This window comes from Belonocnema kinseyi, chromosome 7 (assembly GCF_010883055.1).
Source record: "Belonocnema kinseyi isolate 2016_QV_RU_SX_M_011 chromosome 7, B_treatae_v1, whole genome shotgun sequence".
Taxonomy (NCBI): domain Eukaryota; kingdom Metazoa; phylum Arthropoda; class Insecta; order Hymenoptera; family Cynipidae; genus Belonocnema; species Belonocnema kinseyi.
In genome coordinates this window covers 50,910,948-50,929,847 of record NC_046663.1, presented here as the reverse complement: position 1 = coordinate 50,929,847, position 18,900 = coordinate 50,910,948, and positions in this window count along the sequence as shown.

Here is an 18,900-nt window from a genome sequence, read left to right as displayed (position 1 = left end):
TTCAATTTTTGCTAACGCTTTTTGTATTTTTTAGAATTAAATTTTTGTATCGCCTTCCCTATTCTTGAAAACGTGCGCTTGGAACAAAAATCTCGTTAAACTAAAATTTTATTTTGGCGAAGGCTTCTTGTATTTTTTAAATACTGTGAACATTTAAAAAACATGCGTTACCTAGAAATATTTTGCTTAAAATTATTGCTATTTTAAATTCATGAAATAATTTATAAATGAAAATTTTATAAATCGGCAATTTTCTGTCGCGAATTTTATTAGTCGGGAATTTTTCAATTCGGTAGTTTTATTTTTCGGCAAGTTTATTATTGGCGAATTTTATTTGTCGGCAATTTTCTAACTCAGTATTTTTATGTTTTTGTAATTTGATTATTCGTGTATTTTATTATTTAGGAATTTTCCAAATCGGTATTTTTATTTTTCGGCAATTTTATCATTTGCGAATTTGATTATTCAGGAATTTTATAATTCGGGAATCTTACAGTGTCGGGAATTTTATTTTTCGGGATTTTTAAGTCGTCTCGGAAATTTATTAAATGGCTATGCTACTGTTTTATTATGTATGATTTACCATGGCAAAAAATTACTAAAATTAAAATTCGATTGTAGTAGGAAAATAGATTTTACAGAAAATCTTGAATAATTTTAAAACGTTGGATATGATTAACAGAATTTTTGTTTATTATAGCGAGAAAATTCCAGTTAATAAAATATGAATGATACATCTTTTTTCATTTACATACACTTCTTCAAAAATAAGTAGATTATTTTTCTCATTCAAAAAATTTGACCTAAATATAACTCAAAATTTGAGCGTACTCTCAATATTTCTTTTCAACACTTAAAAACATAAAAACAATGTAACCGCTGAGTAGAAGCATTACCGTTGGTACTTAATTTGTTTTTCAGTTACTTTTTAAATAAAATTTTTGAAGCACCTACAGCTTTCTTTAATTCAATCTCATTACGACAAGTCATATTCACTACATTTTAAAAATATCCCCATATACCCGTGTAGAAATTTAAATGGGGAACTAGTTTGGTTCCCGACCATTCAACCCCACTTAAAGTCGGGGGCTAGTCGGGTTATCTCACTAACCCCCGACAAGTAGCTTCACGGTAGATTAGTCGGAGGCTATTCAGGTGACCCGACTTATCATAGTCGGGGCCTGATCGGGTACTATTAGGGGTCATATGATAATATATCCACGTGGAATATTAACCAAACTCCCCAAAATTTATGTATTTAATGGGGAACGTATTCTACGCTTAAAAATACATAAATTTATGTAATTAAAATTCCCCAAAATTTGTGGAATATTAATTTTAAAAAAAGAAACTTTAGCTGGAAGGCGGCAATGGAAGAGCTTCGCTCTGAAGGAACCGCCATGTTGGTCACAGTAGTCTTTGCTCCAGGCAATTATGCTTCGTGAGTGTGGACTGCTGTCTTAAACACTCGACAAGTCATTTCTGTTGCGCGAGAGGCGGCACGTCGCGCCCTTCCGGATTTTCTTTAAAGCTGCCAGTCCAAAACCGCAAGACTCAAATGAAGGTGATAGCGAAATCTGAACTGTACCGTGCTTAATAGGTTAATACTAGGATAATGATCTTCACTGATCAATCAAAAACTTTTTCTCTTTCCAATTTCAACTACATGAAGGATTAGACTTTATTTACATATGGGAAACCTTTCAGATCAACTTAAAAATAAGCATCTGTACAAATTTAGAGTCTTATGACTTTCGGCAGACTTTTTACCTACATCTATATGTATTTTCTCAAATATGGATTTTCTTAAAATTCCATGCGAAGGTATTTATAAATGTTTCTGGAAATTCGCAATTTTCTAAAAAATACTACAAAATAATAAGATTACGCCTTTTCCAAGATTTTAATCGTTGTTTTTATAAAAAGTTGATTTTTGTACAATATTATTAACTTAATAATTATTTATTAAGTATATTTGATGTAAATTTAACATTAATAAATCTTTTCTCCAAAAACAGTGTAAAATTATTGTTTAATATTCTTAGTGTTTTGGAATAAAAAAATGATTACGATTTTTTAGATATTACCTTATTTGATAAAACCTCGCCGAAAAGTCAAACATTAGAATAACCCGACCACAGCTCCACTAGCTCCCGACCAGAGGCTGAAGATTACCCGCACGGAAATTAGTGAACAAAAGGGCCCGACTAGCCCTTGACCAACCACCGACCAGGCCCCGACTGAAATTTTGACAACAAAAAGCCCAACTTGTTCCCAATTAGTCCCTGACTGGGTACTTTATCAAAATTTTAACCCGACTAGCCCCCGATTAGTGCCCGACTTGTAATAGGGCCAAATGGGGTTATTTCCACACGGGTTTCAGTTTCAAATTCAAATAATTGTTCAAAACGACCAGACCATTTCCTTATTAAATATTCCAAAATTTCGTAACAGATACCTTGGTAGTCAGTTTTCAATTTGATAATTTTAGATGTATAAAGCAATTTTGAAATGCAAAGCTGAAAATTGTACGATTTCAAAAAATGAAATCATTTTAAAGCAATCTAGTTGCTTATGAGTTATTTTTATTTTCAATGTGATTTATTGACATTTCTCGATATTTATTTGAAGATTGAAACTAAAGAATCATTTGTAATTGAAAAATACTTTAAAAGAAAATTTCAAGAGTGAATACTAGGTCTAAAGAAAGATTTTACACTAATTTATTAAAAATTATATTGAAAGTAACAAAAAGACAAAAATGTAACTACGTGACTGAATTAGATACAGCAATAAATGCATAATTGCTGTATTTTAAGCGGCTGAAATAATTTTAGAGTTTTGAATTTACATGTTGAACGCTCAATTTTAAATTGCTTCCTTGCATAGGTTTTAATTTTTCAACTGAAATTTTTTGGGAAATTTTAATTAACAATTTAAAAATTATTAGATTTAAAGTGCTTTTAGTTCACTTTGAATAATTGAAATTTTAAAGGGTTTGATTATAAAAAATTATTAATATCACCATTTTTGATGAGTTTAAATTTTATCAGTTTAAAATAAAGTTCGCATTCGTTTCAGTTTCAAGGTTTTGGAGTAGGATAATTTTTTCATTTTTAATACTAACCATTTGAAATTATTATTAAGTTTAAAAGTTTCTTTAGTATTATTGAATGTATTCTTTTGATTTTATAAAAATTCGGCTAATTAGCTTTAATGTAAAATTATAATTTCGTTATGTAATAAAAATTTGAAAATTTAGAATTTCGGAAGCTTTAACGTTAAAAGATTCAATTTAGTTATCAATATTGAATTGTCAAGTCTTGATCGTCTTGAATTTATAATTGTTCAAATTCAAAAAGCTTGCAATGTCTAATTATTTAATTTTGAACGCTTTTAAGTATAAATAATACAATTTTAATTCCTCTGAATTTTTAATAATCCAATCTTTAACTATTCAATTTCCAAGGTTTTGACATCGTCCTATTTTTTAAGTTTTCGATCTTAAATCATTTAATTTCATGATTCTTCAATTTAAAGTAACAATTTATTGAAAGGATTTAAAATATTCAAACAAAGTTTGATTTAAACTCGTCGAAGTAGAAATCTTTGTTGCATGATAAAATTTTATTATTTTCGGAAATGAGCTGTGATTTTTTTTGTATTTTTAAGATATTTTTAAGAATATAAGAAGTTCAGATTTATTTTATCACGAAAGAATGATAAAACATCAAACTTTTGTTTGAACTATGATGATACAGCGAAATTGTGCAGATGTGTTTTATGTGCCTGATGTGAGGAAAGAGGATACTAATTAAACGAAAGATTTTTTTAAAATAAATATTTCTGATATTCCCTATTAAAAACAGTAGACTTTTTTAGATATACGCAGATTTTTGCAAACTCTATTTTATCCTCTGGCACAATCAACGCAAACTAAACTTGGCAGGATTTATTTGGAAAGAAATGAAGTCCACTTTTTTGCCCGTAAAAACAGGCTAAAATGGTCTACTTTGAGGGGTTGTAACTCATGACTTATCACATTTGGGATACTGTTCTTTTTTTGTAGTTACAGGAAATTGAGTCTAGTTTCACTCACTTGTGTAAAACTTTTCCATGCAGTAATTATTTGCAAAAATACACAGTGTTTTTTGAAACTTAGTGATTCTTCACGGAAAATAAAAAATTGGGGACTTTTCAATGTATCATAACTCGCAACCAATAGAAGTTTGCAGATTTTTTTATTAACAAAATTTGTTGAGAATTTGGTTTTCTTTCTTTTTCTGTTGGACTTTTTGCTCTAAAATGCAATGGGAATTATCCGTTTACGCAAAAGTAACTTTTGAAACTGTTTTCAAAACAAAAAAACCGGGTTTTGAAACTGATCTGTTCTAGCCTTTTTGATGTGTCAAAAAGGACTCCAAAGCTAAACTTTCTCATTAAAAACATTGCTGCTTGGATTTATTGTGGAATTTCATAATTTTTTCCGACGAAATGCCTAGACTAAGGTAAATGTCCCATTTTAGGCGGGTAAAGCAGTTCGTCCGAATGCTCACATACCGTAGGTAAATCCGTGGTAATCTTTAAGTTTATGACACTAGTAATAGTTTATTCACATTCTAGAATGGGTAAAAGATATTTGTGATATAGGTTTTATAGTCATTTTATTACGCATTTTAGTACTTTAAGCGTTATACACATCGTTACCACATTCTTACGACAACTTTATGACGTCCTATGTCCATGTCGTTAAGGTATCTTTACGATATCGTAGATGACTCGTATGATCTGACGATGTCTTTACGATATCGCAAATACACCGAAACGACATGGAGATAGGATGTCGTAAAGTTAACGTAAAGATGTCGTAACGGTGTCGTAAAGACGTCGCCAAATTTGGTGCCCACTGGGTATGTAAGGAGCGGAACTCTATTTAGGCGCGAAAAATTGGAATATTTAAAATGTTAATTTTAAAATAGGTCTTTAACTTTTAATATATGTAAATTCAAAATTGGCGAGTCCGTTTCCACAATTATGGGTTTGGGTACCCAACTCCAGCGATGAAATCCTTGGCTGGAAATCTTTCTAAATAAAAATAATTAATTCAATTTAAGGTTAAAAAGAAAGATAATAAAATTGCAATTTTCATTAGTGAATCAAAAAACAAGTATTTTATTAATCTTGGCTTTTAAACTTTATCTTCACAAAGTTTAATTTAATATCTCGAGATAACTAACGAGGGAGCCGCGGCTGTGTACCAGATTCTTCTGATCATTTACTTCATCGTCGGGAGCTGCGATGCCGTCGCAGCGGTCTTCAGCTTCCCCCACATTTCCATATATTCTTTCATTATACATTGGCCCTAATCCCTACTCTAAAATTCTATATTTCTCCTTAGCCTCCTAAACCCAACTATGGATTGGGTAATCAGTAACCTTCTATTCTCATGAAAATCCAGCGAGTGCGATAGATTCCAGATGTGACCTTTTTTATAAACAGTTCTGTCATCGAGTCCTATATCAAAACATAAAATTTCCGAGACACTTTTGAAATCGTTTTATTTTATTGCCGAAACGGCGACTCTATCTCAATGGTTCGAAAGTAAAATCTAAATTATACATCCTGCTGTCGAAAGTTAATACTTCTTTCGTAAGATTTTCCATGCAGGGTTGAAACAGGGTAATCCGATACTTACTCCATTATTTCAGTTGAGTCGAGATAAAGTATGGATAAGAGATGACAATATACTGAATTTCGTTTCATGTGGTGGGGTACTTGCTACACCCCTGGGTAGGGAATTACTGGACAATTCCATAATTAAACTCTCGAATCTGAAAGAAACAGAAGCAGAAATGGGTTACGTGACATCAAAAATTCATGATAAGCGTTTAGTTTATAATTTGTTTATTGAAGAGAAATTTGATTTTAAAGTTGTTGTAAACAATATAGAGACTTCGGTGATAACGCCCGATCGGCGCCCTACAAAAATGTATGCACGCCATGCGTTTTATACATTCTTATACAAGTAATTTATTGAGGCTGATAGAACCCATCTAATATCAAATTCTAATAAAAATTAAACTAAACACAAAAATTAATTAAGTTCGATCCCTGAGCCGGTACCTCTAGAAATTTTACAATGTACCTTTACCGAGGTTCTGGTGGTTCGGAACCCACCTTAAGCTGTAGGTCCTCCCATCGTGCACTTGACTGCAACCCAGTCCGTCAATGATGGGGTAAAAACCAGGCTTTGTCCAATATGCCTGGGTAGACTGCTCTCATCAGATCACTTTATTGCATTATAAAAATGCGTCCGTGACTGATCATATATACCGGGACAGCCCGGTGCAAAATGATCAAATAAAAATTCAACTCTAACTGAAAATGCCTTTGACATGTTGGGCAGTATAAGCCTGTGACAACATTTCAACACAAAAATGTTTTTATAATAAGCCTCGGTGGCTCAGTTGGTTAGACACTCGGACTTCACCTCAGAGGTCCGGGCTCAATCCCTGAGCCGGTACCTCTGGAAATTTTTCAATGTACCTTTATCGAGGTTCTGGTGGTTCGGCACCCCCCTTAAGCTGTAGGTCCCCCCATTGTGTACTTAACTGCAACCCGTGTCCGTCAAGGATGGGGTAAAACTAGACTTTGTCCAATATGTCTGGGCAGTATGCTTTCATCGGATCACTTGATTGCATTATAAAAATGCGTCCGTGACTGATGATAGATAGATAGACATGGATAGATAGATAGACATGGCTATTGTGGCATTATAATAGGAGTTATGGATTGATTAGAGGAAAAATTATATGTAGAGGGAGAGGGGGAGGATGTGCCAATGAGGACAGTAAAGATAGGAGGAGTAACGTGATAGTTAGTGACTGTGTACAATAAGTATAGGATGGAAAAACGGAGAACGGAACCCTTAATTTTTAAAGGGTCCAGGGACCTAAATGGTCCAGCAAGGGTCCGGTCCCAATCCGAAACCGTTAGAACTTAAAAGGTACGGGTCTGGAACCGTACTCTTAAGAATTTATAAGGTCCGGGTTTGGACCTGTACCCTTAAGAACTTAATGGTTACGGTTCCGGACTCGGACCCTTTCGAATTTAAAAGGTTCGGGTCCGGAACCTCTAGTTTAAGAAATTAAAGAGTACGGATTCGGAACCGGACCCTTAAGAATTTAAAAGGTTCAGGTCCGGACCAGAATTCTTTAAAAATACCTAGAAATATTTTATTTAAAATTATTGCTATTTTCAATTTGAAAAATAAGCTTCGAAATTTTTAATGTTAAAAATAATTTTTGAAACTAATATCTTATTGTTGCATTTGTAATCAATAAAATATATTTATAAAAATTTCTAATTGTTAAAATTCGGGAATTTTCCAATTCGTATATTTTATAAGTCGGCTATTTTTTCTCGGGAATTTTCCAATTCGGTAATATTATAAACTGTCGGGAACTTTAATATTCGGGAATTTTCCAATTCGGTAATGTTATAAACTGTCGTAAATTTTATTATTCGGGAATATTCCAATTCGGGAATTTTATAATCCTGAAATTTTATTATTCGATAATTTTATTATTCGGGAATTTTCCAATTCGGTATTTTTATTATTGGCGAATTTTATTTTTCGGCAATTTTCCACTGCAGTATTTTTATTTTTCGGTAATTTTATTATTCGTGAATTTTATTATTTGGAAATTTTCCAAATCGGTATTTTTATTTTTCGGCAATTTTATTATTCGCGAATTTGATTATTCGGGAATTTTCTAATTCGGGAATTTTACTGTGTCGGAAATTTTATTTTTCGGAATTTTTCAGTCGTCCCCAAATAGGATTAGTCTTGCAATAATGTAATTATCTTGTCTATTATTTGCAATATCCAAGATTAGAAATATTTTTTTTTTTTTAGAAAAGATCTTCCTTTTTATTAGCATTATTTTTCCTCGCATCATAAACATAAGAAACATCCACAATTTCGCTGTATCATCATGGTTGAGATAGAATTGTTTTGTTATCACATTTTTTGTTGATAAAATAACCCTGAACTTCTTAAGTTCTCGAAAACTTCTTGACAAGAAAAAATTCACAACTCATTTACGGAAATGATAAAACTTTATCAGGCACTAAATATTCCTATTTCTACAAACTTAAATGAAACTTTTTTTTATTACTTTCAATGATTACTGGAAAATATATTTAATTGATAATATTACGATAATATAAATATGGATTTACAGAAACAAATAACACAATTTTTTTATAAACTCCCGAAACTATTGTGTATTGTGTACTTAGGATTTTAAAATATTTTCCGGAATTTTGGAAAAGAATTAAAATTTTTGATTTAATTCAAGTTTATAAGTCTAATTTTGATTTTGACTTGGAGCGAGGAGTATTTAAATATAAATAAATTCTGAGCTGAAACAGAGAATTTTTTATTTTAACAAACTCTGAGCTGGAACTGTAAATTTTCAACAAGTAAATATTTGTCGCGGTTAATAATTTTTGTTTTAAAAATATAAATACAATTTTTTCAATACAATTTAAGGAGGTCCTCAAAATGAAAATGTTAAAGATAAGAATTTTTTAAAGTTGAAAATTAATTGCAAGTTTTAGGAAATCATCATATTTTACTACATCACCTTAGAAAATAACTAAAAAATAAAACATGTGCGTATTTTGAATAATCTTCAGCTAAAGTTTTTCATTTAAGATTGATTTTTCAAATCAAAATAATATTTATCAATCAAGATATAACATTTTTATTTCAAAGATGTGCTAAATTTTGATTTAAAAACATTCCAGTATAGAATAATTTTAGCGTGTGTGTTTTGAAAAAGACCTTGAAGACCCATACAGTCTTAAATCCTTTTTAAAAAAGTTATAACCGCGACAAGTTTTTTACTTTTTGGAAATATTTCAATCTGAAATTATTTCTGAAAATTTCCAGCTCTAGCTCAAAAATTGTTAAAATTTGAAATTTCTTTGTTTCAAATTAAAATGTTAATTCGTTTTAAAAATGGCCAGTTACAACTTAGAATTTGTCAAAAGGTACGAATTTCCTGTTTTAGCTAAGAATTTATTTAAGTTTGAAAATACCTTTTCCAATACAGAATAATAATTTTATCGAAAAAAGTCTGCTCCAATCCAAAAATCCAATTTTTATTCTAAAATTCCGAGAAATATTTTAAAACTCTAAAAAAGTTATATAAATCCTGTGATATCCTTGAAATCTCTTTAAATCTCTGAAAATTAAGAAAAAATCCTGTAAAACCGATAATTCTGTTAAATTATTACGAAATCGCTTAAAATATTTTGAAATTCTGCTACAGTGTGTCGAAAATTTGGAACAAATAAAAAAAAGTTTCCTCTTAATTCCAGGTTTTTTTCGGGATATCTCTAGATATTTCCAGATACAATTATTTTTAATTCAAGTATTTAATATCGCATTTTCTACATCTTCGATTGGTGACAATTGTAATTATTAAATTAATTAAATAATTGTAATAAGAATAAAATATTTTAGTCAGTCTTAAGAAATTAATTAGTACTTGCATTTAAACTATTTGTATTTAATATTGTGATATTTAAAAAAAAATATTATTCTGAGCTTATTTACAATAATATGACCAAGTTTAATTTGAACACAGATCTTTTTTTACGTATCTAATGCGAGGAAAAATAATGGTAATAAAAAGGAGGATCTTTTTCGAAAATATTTCTTAATGGAAAACTATTACTATTTAAATAACTAAGATTGTTTTTATTTTCTGAATTGGTACACTGAGGAAAATGCTTGTTTGACTCAAACAAATTTGGTTTGAATTAAACAAATTTGGTTTGAATCAAACAAATTATTTCTTTAATATGGGGTCAAACAAATGTTTGTTTGATTCAAATAAACTTTTTGCATGTCCTTACTTGTTTGGTTAAAATAAATGTTTGGTTTGTTTAAATAAATGTCTTGTTTAAAATAAGTAAAGGTCTTGTTTACATTGAATATATATTTTTTCAATTAATTAAAGATTTTGCTCAAGTGAAGTAAATCTTTTTTTTTACACTTAACCTCAAAATTGAGCATTCTTTATAAAAATAATGTATAAGCTCGATAATATGTTTATCGTTAATCATAAATATCATTTTATATGTAAAAGCAGAAACACTTATTTAATCCGAATGCTTAATTCTGGTTAATTTTTAACTCTGTGCTTCTCATTTCTGAATAAAGCAATAATAAATTAGAATAATGAGAAATGTACCAGAGTTAGATATTTGAATTGAATGTATATATAAGTCTTCCTGATATTAAGTATGCAGTGATAATTATTCTAAAAAGGAACATGATTGATTTCATAAATCATTTTTATAAAGAAAGGAGGTTAGTATTAAAAAAGACTTACAACCGAAATCTTCAATTATATCGAAGGTAAAACCCCTAAACTTCAAGTAGTTCCTAAACTAGAGATATTTCGTCTATTTTTTAATTAATTTATGATTTTATAGTAAATCAGAACCTTTAGAATAATACAATACTGAAAAAAATACGAATGCCATCAAATAAATCACATGGCCAATTAATTTAGATTCTAGGTTAGTCCCTTAGGAACCGTCAGCAGCGCTTTAGCATGCCTAGCGTCACTTTCTAGTACTGCTTTGTACTGTATTTTTTGTTTTAATCAAATAAATATTTTTATGAATTCGAATAAACAGATTTTAAATAAATGCATTGCTCAATAAAAGTCAATTTTTCAATTAAATCAAACAAATTGTACTAAACAAATTATTTGTTTCAATCAATAAGGCAAATAGTTTCCATTTATTTAAATTAAATTAACCTTTTCTTAATTGAAGCAAAAAATTTTTTGATTCAATTATATGAATTCAAATAAATTTTGTTGTTTGATTCAAACAAACATTTTTCTGAGTGTACAATCGTCAATTTAGTTTGACCCACTTAATATGCAAAATTTAAAAATAAGATTTGACCGCTAAAGTTCGATAATCATTGAAATAAAATTATAGCCTACAGTTTAAAGTTTAAACTATATATTTTCGTTTTTAACAACAGAAAAACCAAGTAAGGTAAACCGATCATTACTGGGGTAACAAAATAAAAATTTTATAGCATTTATAGAGTTCTTATGAAATACATTACCACTATTTATTTTTTTTTGCAAATTATGAATTTGGTAAAAAATAATAAAAGTTACTTCTTAAAGTCCGTGAATGAATCGCTGCAAAATTCGCCATTTTTTGTACCGTATACATATATATGAGAATTTAAAATACTTAAAATGTGCAGACTATAATTTGATATGTAGCGCATCTTTTCAACCCTTAAAAACCACCCCTACTGACAAAATATATTAGAAAGGACGTTTTTAATGGTTTGAAATGTTTTTATTATACATGTATGGTAATTATAAATATTTTAAGAATTTACACGAAAATTAATCATTTACCGCATAATTTCAACCTTTTCAAATCACGTTAATAACAAAAATAAAAAATTGTTAACAAATTATTTAAAAGAAATTATTCATTATATAATAGAAAAAATAAATGTCTTGTATTGTAAACAAATGTGTTATTATTATTAAAATAAAATGCCAATTTGTATATTTGTATATTTTTCAACGTGTTGTATTTCGAGATTTTGTTGAATAAATAGCTTAAAAAACATGACCTTCACTCTCAACTGCTAACGTCTAAATTTTTAGTTGCAAACATTTTTTTTTGCATTTTATATATTTTTTATGTTATTCGCAAAAAACTTTATTTTTTATAATTAAAAAAAAACTAAGTTTAATATTAAGAAAAATATGAATCCTAAATTTCTAAATTTTGTATAATATATTATAAGCATTTGAATAAAGTAAATTATAGAAGGATAACCTTTAATTAAAAATCTAGTGGTAAATATATCAGTTTTATTGCAGTATTTTTTTAAACAAAAATTCAAAAAGCTCCTTATTTTGATCATAACTCTGTCAATTTTTCTGCTAATGACTTAGAATTAATTTTATTTTGACGATTTTTTAAAGAACTTCGAAAAATATTCAATGAATTTTTTTTCAAAAACGTGAATTTTTTTAGTTATTTCACTTTAAACGCTCCAAATTGAGTTCCCATCGGACAAGAAGTGACCTTCAAATTGCCGTATCTCAGCGCATATTGCACTTAAGTAAATAAAAAGAATCAATCGTTTTCTTTTCTTATGAGCTTAATTTTCATTCTGAGATTTTTTTTGTAAAATTAAAATTTTCCGAATTATTTGAGGAAACCCGCTGAAAGACGTGATTTTTAAAATAAAAAATGAACATCTTCACTCGCGCGTAACTCAAAAAGTATTGATTTAAAAAAAAAGAATGTGAGACACTTTTTGCTTGGAATTCATCCCTTTATCAATTTCTTCAGTTATTTTCAACATTTTATTTTACTGATTAAAATGTGGCAGAATTTTGTTACACTAAAATATTAAAAATATTATTTGTGAGCTCCACGCTTGCCATTGAGTAGTTTATTAATTATAAAAAGGAAATTATAAGTGTTTTATTGTAACCCGCAATTCGAACCTCAAATTTACTTAAAATTTCAAGAGATTGGTTTGTCACTCATTTTTTGGTTGAAATATAAACTATTCTATTTTTTAATGGGAATTTATCTTTTTTGGCAAAAAATTAGAATTTTTTATTTCAATATTCAACAGTTTGTTAGAAAATTAAAGTATTAGATTGAGAATTAACTTTTTTTGTTCAAGATGTATATTTTCGGGTTATAAATTTCAATCTCTGCAATCAAAAATTAAAATAAGACAAGAAAAGTTATAACAATTTAAGTTATTGGGATATTAATTTACGGTTATAATTTTTTATTTATACGTTATTCAAAAGATGAAGAATAAAAAGTTATGTTTTTAGAAAAATTATATCATGGAGATATGTATTTTATTAAAAAATAAAGAAAAATAATTGTGTTATGATTTATAATAATCTATTCTTCTTTCTTAATGGATTTTCTAATTGCAAGCAAATTATATCATTTTATTTTGATAAACCTTAAATGGGCGATCTGACTACATTAAAAAATATACATTATTATTTATTAACTATAAAATTAGTGACCATCAATTTTTAACAAATAATGAAACAGTTATATATAAAGTTTAATAATATTTTATCAAGAAAAAGACGTTTCGACAAAATTGTTTAATTTTCAAACAAAAAAATTTTCGGAATTAAAATGATTCATCATAAAAAATGGATTTTTAGAGAAAAGATCTTGGTTTTTTAATCATTGGAATAAAATTATAGCTACCTAACGACTTTTTCAGGCGTTTATTTATTTATTTTTTAATTAAATAATACTGAGTTTTTATAAGTTCCATTCTTTTTCTGGTATAATTGTTTGAAGTCTTTTCTTTTTTTAGCTACTTACCACTGAATCATTCCTGCGAATGTTGGTAATATTTTTTAATGAAAAATAAGAAATTTTAAGCTAAAATTTTACCTATTCCTTTTTCAAAAATTACAAAATTTCATTTCCAAAGAGTTGAAATTCAATCATTTTTGTTCTCAACGCTAAAAATAAAAAAATTTTGTATCGAATTGAAAATGTCTACGTTGCATGATTGTAGTTTAAAACTTCGAAAACAGAATAATATTAAAGCTTTAAAGATTGAGTATTTTCAGAAGAGAATTTTTAAAATTGGATAATTAATTATTTAGAAAAATTCACATTGTATTATTTATAACTGAACGCGTTCCCAGTAAATTAATTGAAAATTAGAAAAACTTCTGAATTTAAATAATTTTCTCATCAAACTTGTAAAAATTAGACAAATTTTTCGCAGGTCCAAAAATAAATTTCATTTTCACCGCTAAAAATGGAAAAAATTTCAAATTATTAAAGCATTTTCAAAACTTTAGAGACAATTCTCTTCAAGATTCAAAACTTTTTTCTGAATTATTTGTATTGCACGTTCCTTTTTGAAAGCCTAAAAAATTATGATAACAACTTTTTGAATTCAAAAAATAATCGAAAATTCACATTTTGTTCTGGTTTTAATCACACAAAAAAAACTTTAATTGAATTTTCAGGAAAGAACATACAATGTTAAGCAAACCAATTGATTTAAAAAAATTGCATTAAAGTAGTAAAAAATTCAATTTCAGAAATTAATTTTGATTTAAAGAGATGCATTTAAAAAGTTCAACTAAAGAAAATTCTCAATTTAGTTTAAAATTTAACTATACCAGTTTTAATTAAAAATGTATTTTTTAAGGCTGAAACAAAATTTTTTTTTCTGTCCATATTCATATATTCCAAATTATGAAACAAATTAAGATAAATTTGATTATAATGTTATTAAAATATGATTACAATATTCTCAAAATATTATCATCATATTCTGCAAATGTTGATTAGTATTATTTAATTACATTTATTGAATAATTGGCAATGATGATGAATAACGAAAAAATAAAAGTAGGCCATAAGAAATAATTCTTGCTTTGTTTTCTAAAAATAAAACGTTGTTTTAAAAAATGTGTTTATTCACGAAAATGTGTTAAAGTCGAAATTCAATAACCTTGCATCAAGAGAATGTGAAACAAGAGAATGTGGAAAATCCCGAAATGTAAACTTCCACGTCTCTAAGATTCCCGAAAAAGAAAATTTTTCAAAACAAGAGATTTCTGGAACTATATAAAATTGCTGAAATATAAAAATTCGGAATTTTAAAATTGACAAAGAAAAAAATTTACGACAGAGAATTGACGAACTATTAAATATCTGACAGAGAAAAGTTCCCATCAAAGAAAATTCCCGAATTCGAATAATTAATTTTTTTTCAATTAGTCTTATTTATTAAAAATAGAATAATTTAATTTTTTGATCCCAACAATTCGTTTCAATTGTTAGTATATATTTATAAAGTATCTTTCAAATATAAACTAAACATAATTTTTAAAGAATTATTAATTGAAGCTTTTTTTACTGTGCATAGTAGTTTTTCGTTAAATTATTGAATTGAGAAATAATATTTCTTTTTTTTTTAAATTGAAATATAACCAATAACTTCAAAAAAATACATTTAACATCTAAGAATTTAATTTTTAATTAAAAAACCATTCTTTTTTAACCAGAACTTTATTTCCATAAAATATTTGTGGATTTAAATAAATACATTTAAAGTAATATGAAAATCTTTGAACTAAAAGAATGAGTATTTCAAACAAAATATTTTTTCCTATCGCCTGTTATAAATATTTTTAGTTTTCTCATATTAAAAAAAAATTTTTATTTTAAATCCGATAAAATTTTCAACAAAATCGTTTTGTTTTATATAATTTATTATTATATAGACAAGTATAATTTTTATAGCTTTCTTGGAAAATTTAAAATCATTTTTTAAGATTTTAGATATTTCTCAAACGGATCTAGAAAATTTCGAATACATTTTCATCATTTTTCAGAATTTTGGAAAATTGTAGGGAAAATTTGGTTTATCTTAGTAGTTGTAGTTGTGTAAACTAACTCAGATTATTTCCCAATAGATCTTAAAATCTTTCTGAAATTTTGTTCGTGCATTAATTTAGTTTAATTACTCAGCAACTTATTCCAAAACGCTTTAAATAATATATTTTTTTAATTTTAACTCTGAAAATATTAAAATACTAGCGAGAGAAAATATCCCTTATAAACGGAAATTTCTCAAATCAATTTTGATCAAAATATATGTAAATATTTGATTTAACTTACAGTCTGAAAAATGGAATATTAACAATTATTATGATTGTGTTTTGAATCAATTACTTTCCATGATCTATTGTGAATTTTCAAACTTCCTGCCGTGCTTATTAGAGCGATATTAATGTAGTGAATTACTAATTTAACATCCGTTTTCACATATAGGATTACAGAAAATATTTTGAATTTTTAATCTTTGATATTATTCTTGACATTTAAAAAAAAAACCTGACATTTTATACATCATCGATTTTATTATTTGAAAAAACTCTTTTTTATCAGGTATTTATAAAATTTATATTTCATTTTAAACTTGCGCTGAAACAATTTTTTTTCATTATTGTAAAATAAACATCGTTTATATTTACAGTCTTGAAAAAAACACAAAGCAGCGTCGAAACGTTGACCATTAATGTATAGCCACTTTTATTAAATTCTTCATAATAAAAGTGTAAATTTTAAAATGAACGGATGACCAAAGCAATATTTATTTTCTCAACTTTGAGAAATTTCTACATCCTATAGTTCAAGTCTTTGTTTAGTAAATTAAAAAAACTTACACTTTTTATAAACATTGTGTTAAAAAAAACAACCTAATTCTTATTTTTCGTTCTATTTTGCGCACATCAATTTATTTTCCAAATATATCCGTCTGTATAACCCATTTATTGAGCGAGAAGCGCGAGTGTCACTATGAAAACTAAATTGTTAAAGCCACAGCTACCTTGAGAACCGTCTTTAAACAAAATGTACAAATGAGTATGAATGAGAATGTTTCTACACAGCAGGCACATTTTTTATTTTTTTTAAATGCTAAAAAAATTGTAAGTAGGGTCAAATTTTCATTCATATTTGACTTACATTTTTTTCAGTAGGAAAATAACTTCCCAGTGGGCACAAAATTTGGCGACGTCTTTACGACATCGTTACGACATCCTATGTCCATGTCGTTTTGGTGTATTTGCGATATCGTAAAGATATCGTCAAATCATACGACTTATTTACGATATCGTAAAGACACATTAACGACCTGAACATAGGATGTCGTAAGGTTGTCGTAACTATGTCGTAGCGATGTCGTAAAGACGTCGCCAAATTTTGTGCCCACTGGGTTGCTAATAATATTACGAGATGGCCCTGACTGTTAACGTTCGGACAGGCTCAATTTAAGTCAAGGTCAGAACCGAAATCGTACTCACATTAAACTTCTACTGTACTTTTTATATTATATGCTACTATTAATACTATTTTAAATTTCTCAAATGAGTCCGAGGTCTGTCATTTCGAACTTAAAATTTTTCAAAAATTTTTTAGCGGCACTACTTATTATTTAGAATTTTTGAAAATCTGAGAAAGAATAAGTATCATTGTTTAATAAATGACACCAAGAAATCCGTGACTCATAACAAGAATGTATCATTCCATGTGGCCTAGTTCTCCCACTTTTTAGGATGAACGGTCAAATTCTTGACGATTTGATTAGCAGAGAGCAGGAAAATAGAAGGGATTCTTTATCCGTCCCTACTTTCTTTTTAAGACCAGAGAGTATAAATTCGGTACGAATGCCCTTCTTTTCGCACTTCTTAAGAAAAGATTTAATAAAAAAGTTTTTTGTTACCAATGAGAATTCTTCTAGCGATTTGCGCTTTTAGCGCACTTCCTTGTTCAGTAATTTGTCAACCCAGCTCGGGAAGTGGTTGGCAACCTAACTTTCTTTACAACTCGCAACCCAGCTTGCCATACAACTCGCACCCTGTCTTGCCAGACGGCTCGCATCAAAATTCAATTAACATCAAGGTGCCAGAGTAAGTACTATTACTTTCAATATTTATACACATTTCTCAACTTTCGTTAATTCATGATACAGTCGACGCCACTTTACTTGCGGCTATTTACCTTGCAGTTTCCCCTCACTCGCGCTCGAGCTCTTCCCCCACCACGACCCCGATGGCTGGGCATCCGAGAATTGTTCCGCTCGCTATTTACGTTGCCGTCAATGGTTTAGGTATTTTAAGGAAATTTTAAAGTGCAAAAACTCATTATATGCTTTGCTAATGAGGCTTATAAATGAATTTGGAAACCGTAATATTTATGTCTTATGATAATTTTTTTGTCACATGGGATAACCTCAAGTATGGTAAATTTCATCAAAGGTTTATCAATAATTCGTAAATACTAAACTATTTTTCAGTTTTCTCTACGAGCGAACGAAGTGCTCACAAATTTTTTGAACCAAATGTGAGATAATTACTTGCACAATATGTATTCTAAAAAGAAAACTTTCTCTGTTTGTAAACACTCATCCGCGCGCGGCAACGTTCGTAGAATGCGAAACAATTCGCATCAAGCACCATGCATCAAGATTAGTCTCGAGAGTGGGGGAATATCGTTTCCAGGAAAATTACTCCCCTACGGTCCCATCTGCGGCAAGGTAAATAGCGTCGCCTGTATTTCTCTGATGTAAAGTACATTACAGTCAAAAATTACTGTAATATTAACAGGATTCCTACAAATTTCCAATTTGAAAATTCACTTAATTTCTGTCTCTCAAATCACCAGTTTTTTATTTTCGCTGACCGTTATATATTCTTCTCACAATATCAAACGTAGGGAATCAATAATATTAATGAAAAAAATTTTCTGACCTAAATTTATTTATGGTCTTTAAGAGCCAACGGCAATCAATATTTGTATAAAGAATAATATAAAAATTACATAATACGTTTTAAAAGGCGATTTGGAACATCTTGTAGAATAATTTTTTTCTGGCGAAAAAAAAATGTTACATTTTCGATAATTAAATATAAATCCTCAGCTAATAATGACCAAGTGGGGACAAAATTCGGCGACATCTCTGCGACATTGTTACGACATATTTACGACAACTTTGCGATATCCTATATCCATGTCTTTAAGGTGTCTTTATGATATTGTAAAAACGTGGTATGGTCTAATGATGTCTTCACAAGATCGTAAAGATACCGTAACGACACGGACATAGGATGTCGTAAAAATGTCGTGAAGATGTAGTAAAGATGTCTATTCCGGACAGAAATATTTGCATCAGAGCGTTAAAATATCATGTGTAAACACAAGTATTGATAAGGCGCTGGGTCGGTATTTGGGGATAGTTTCTTCGTT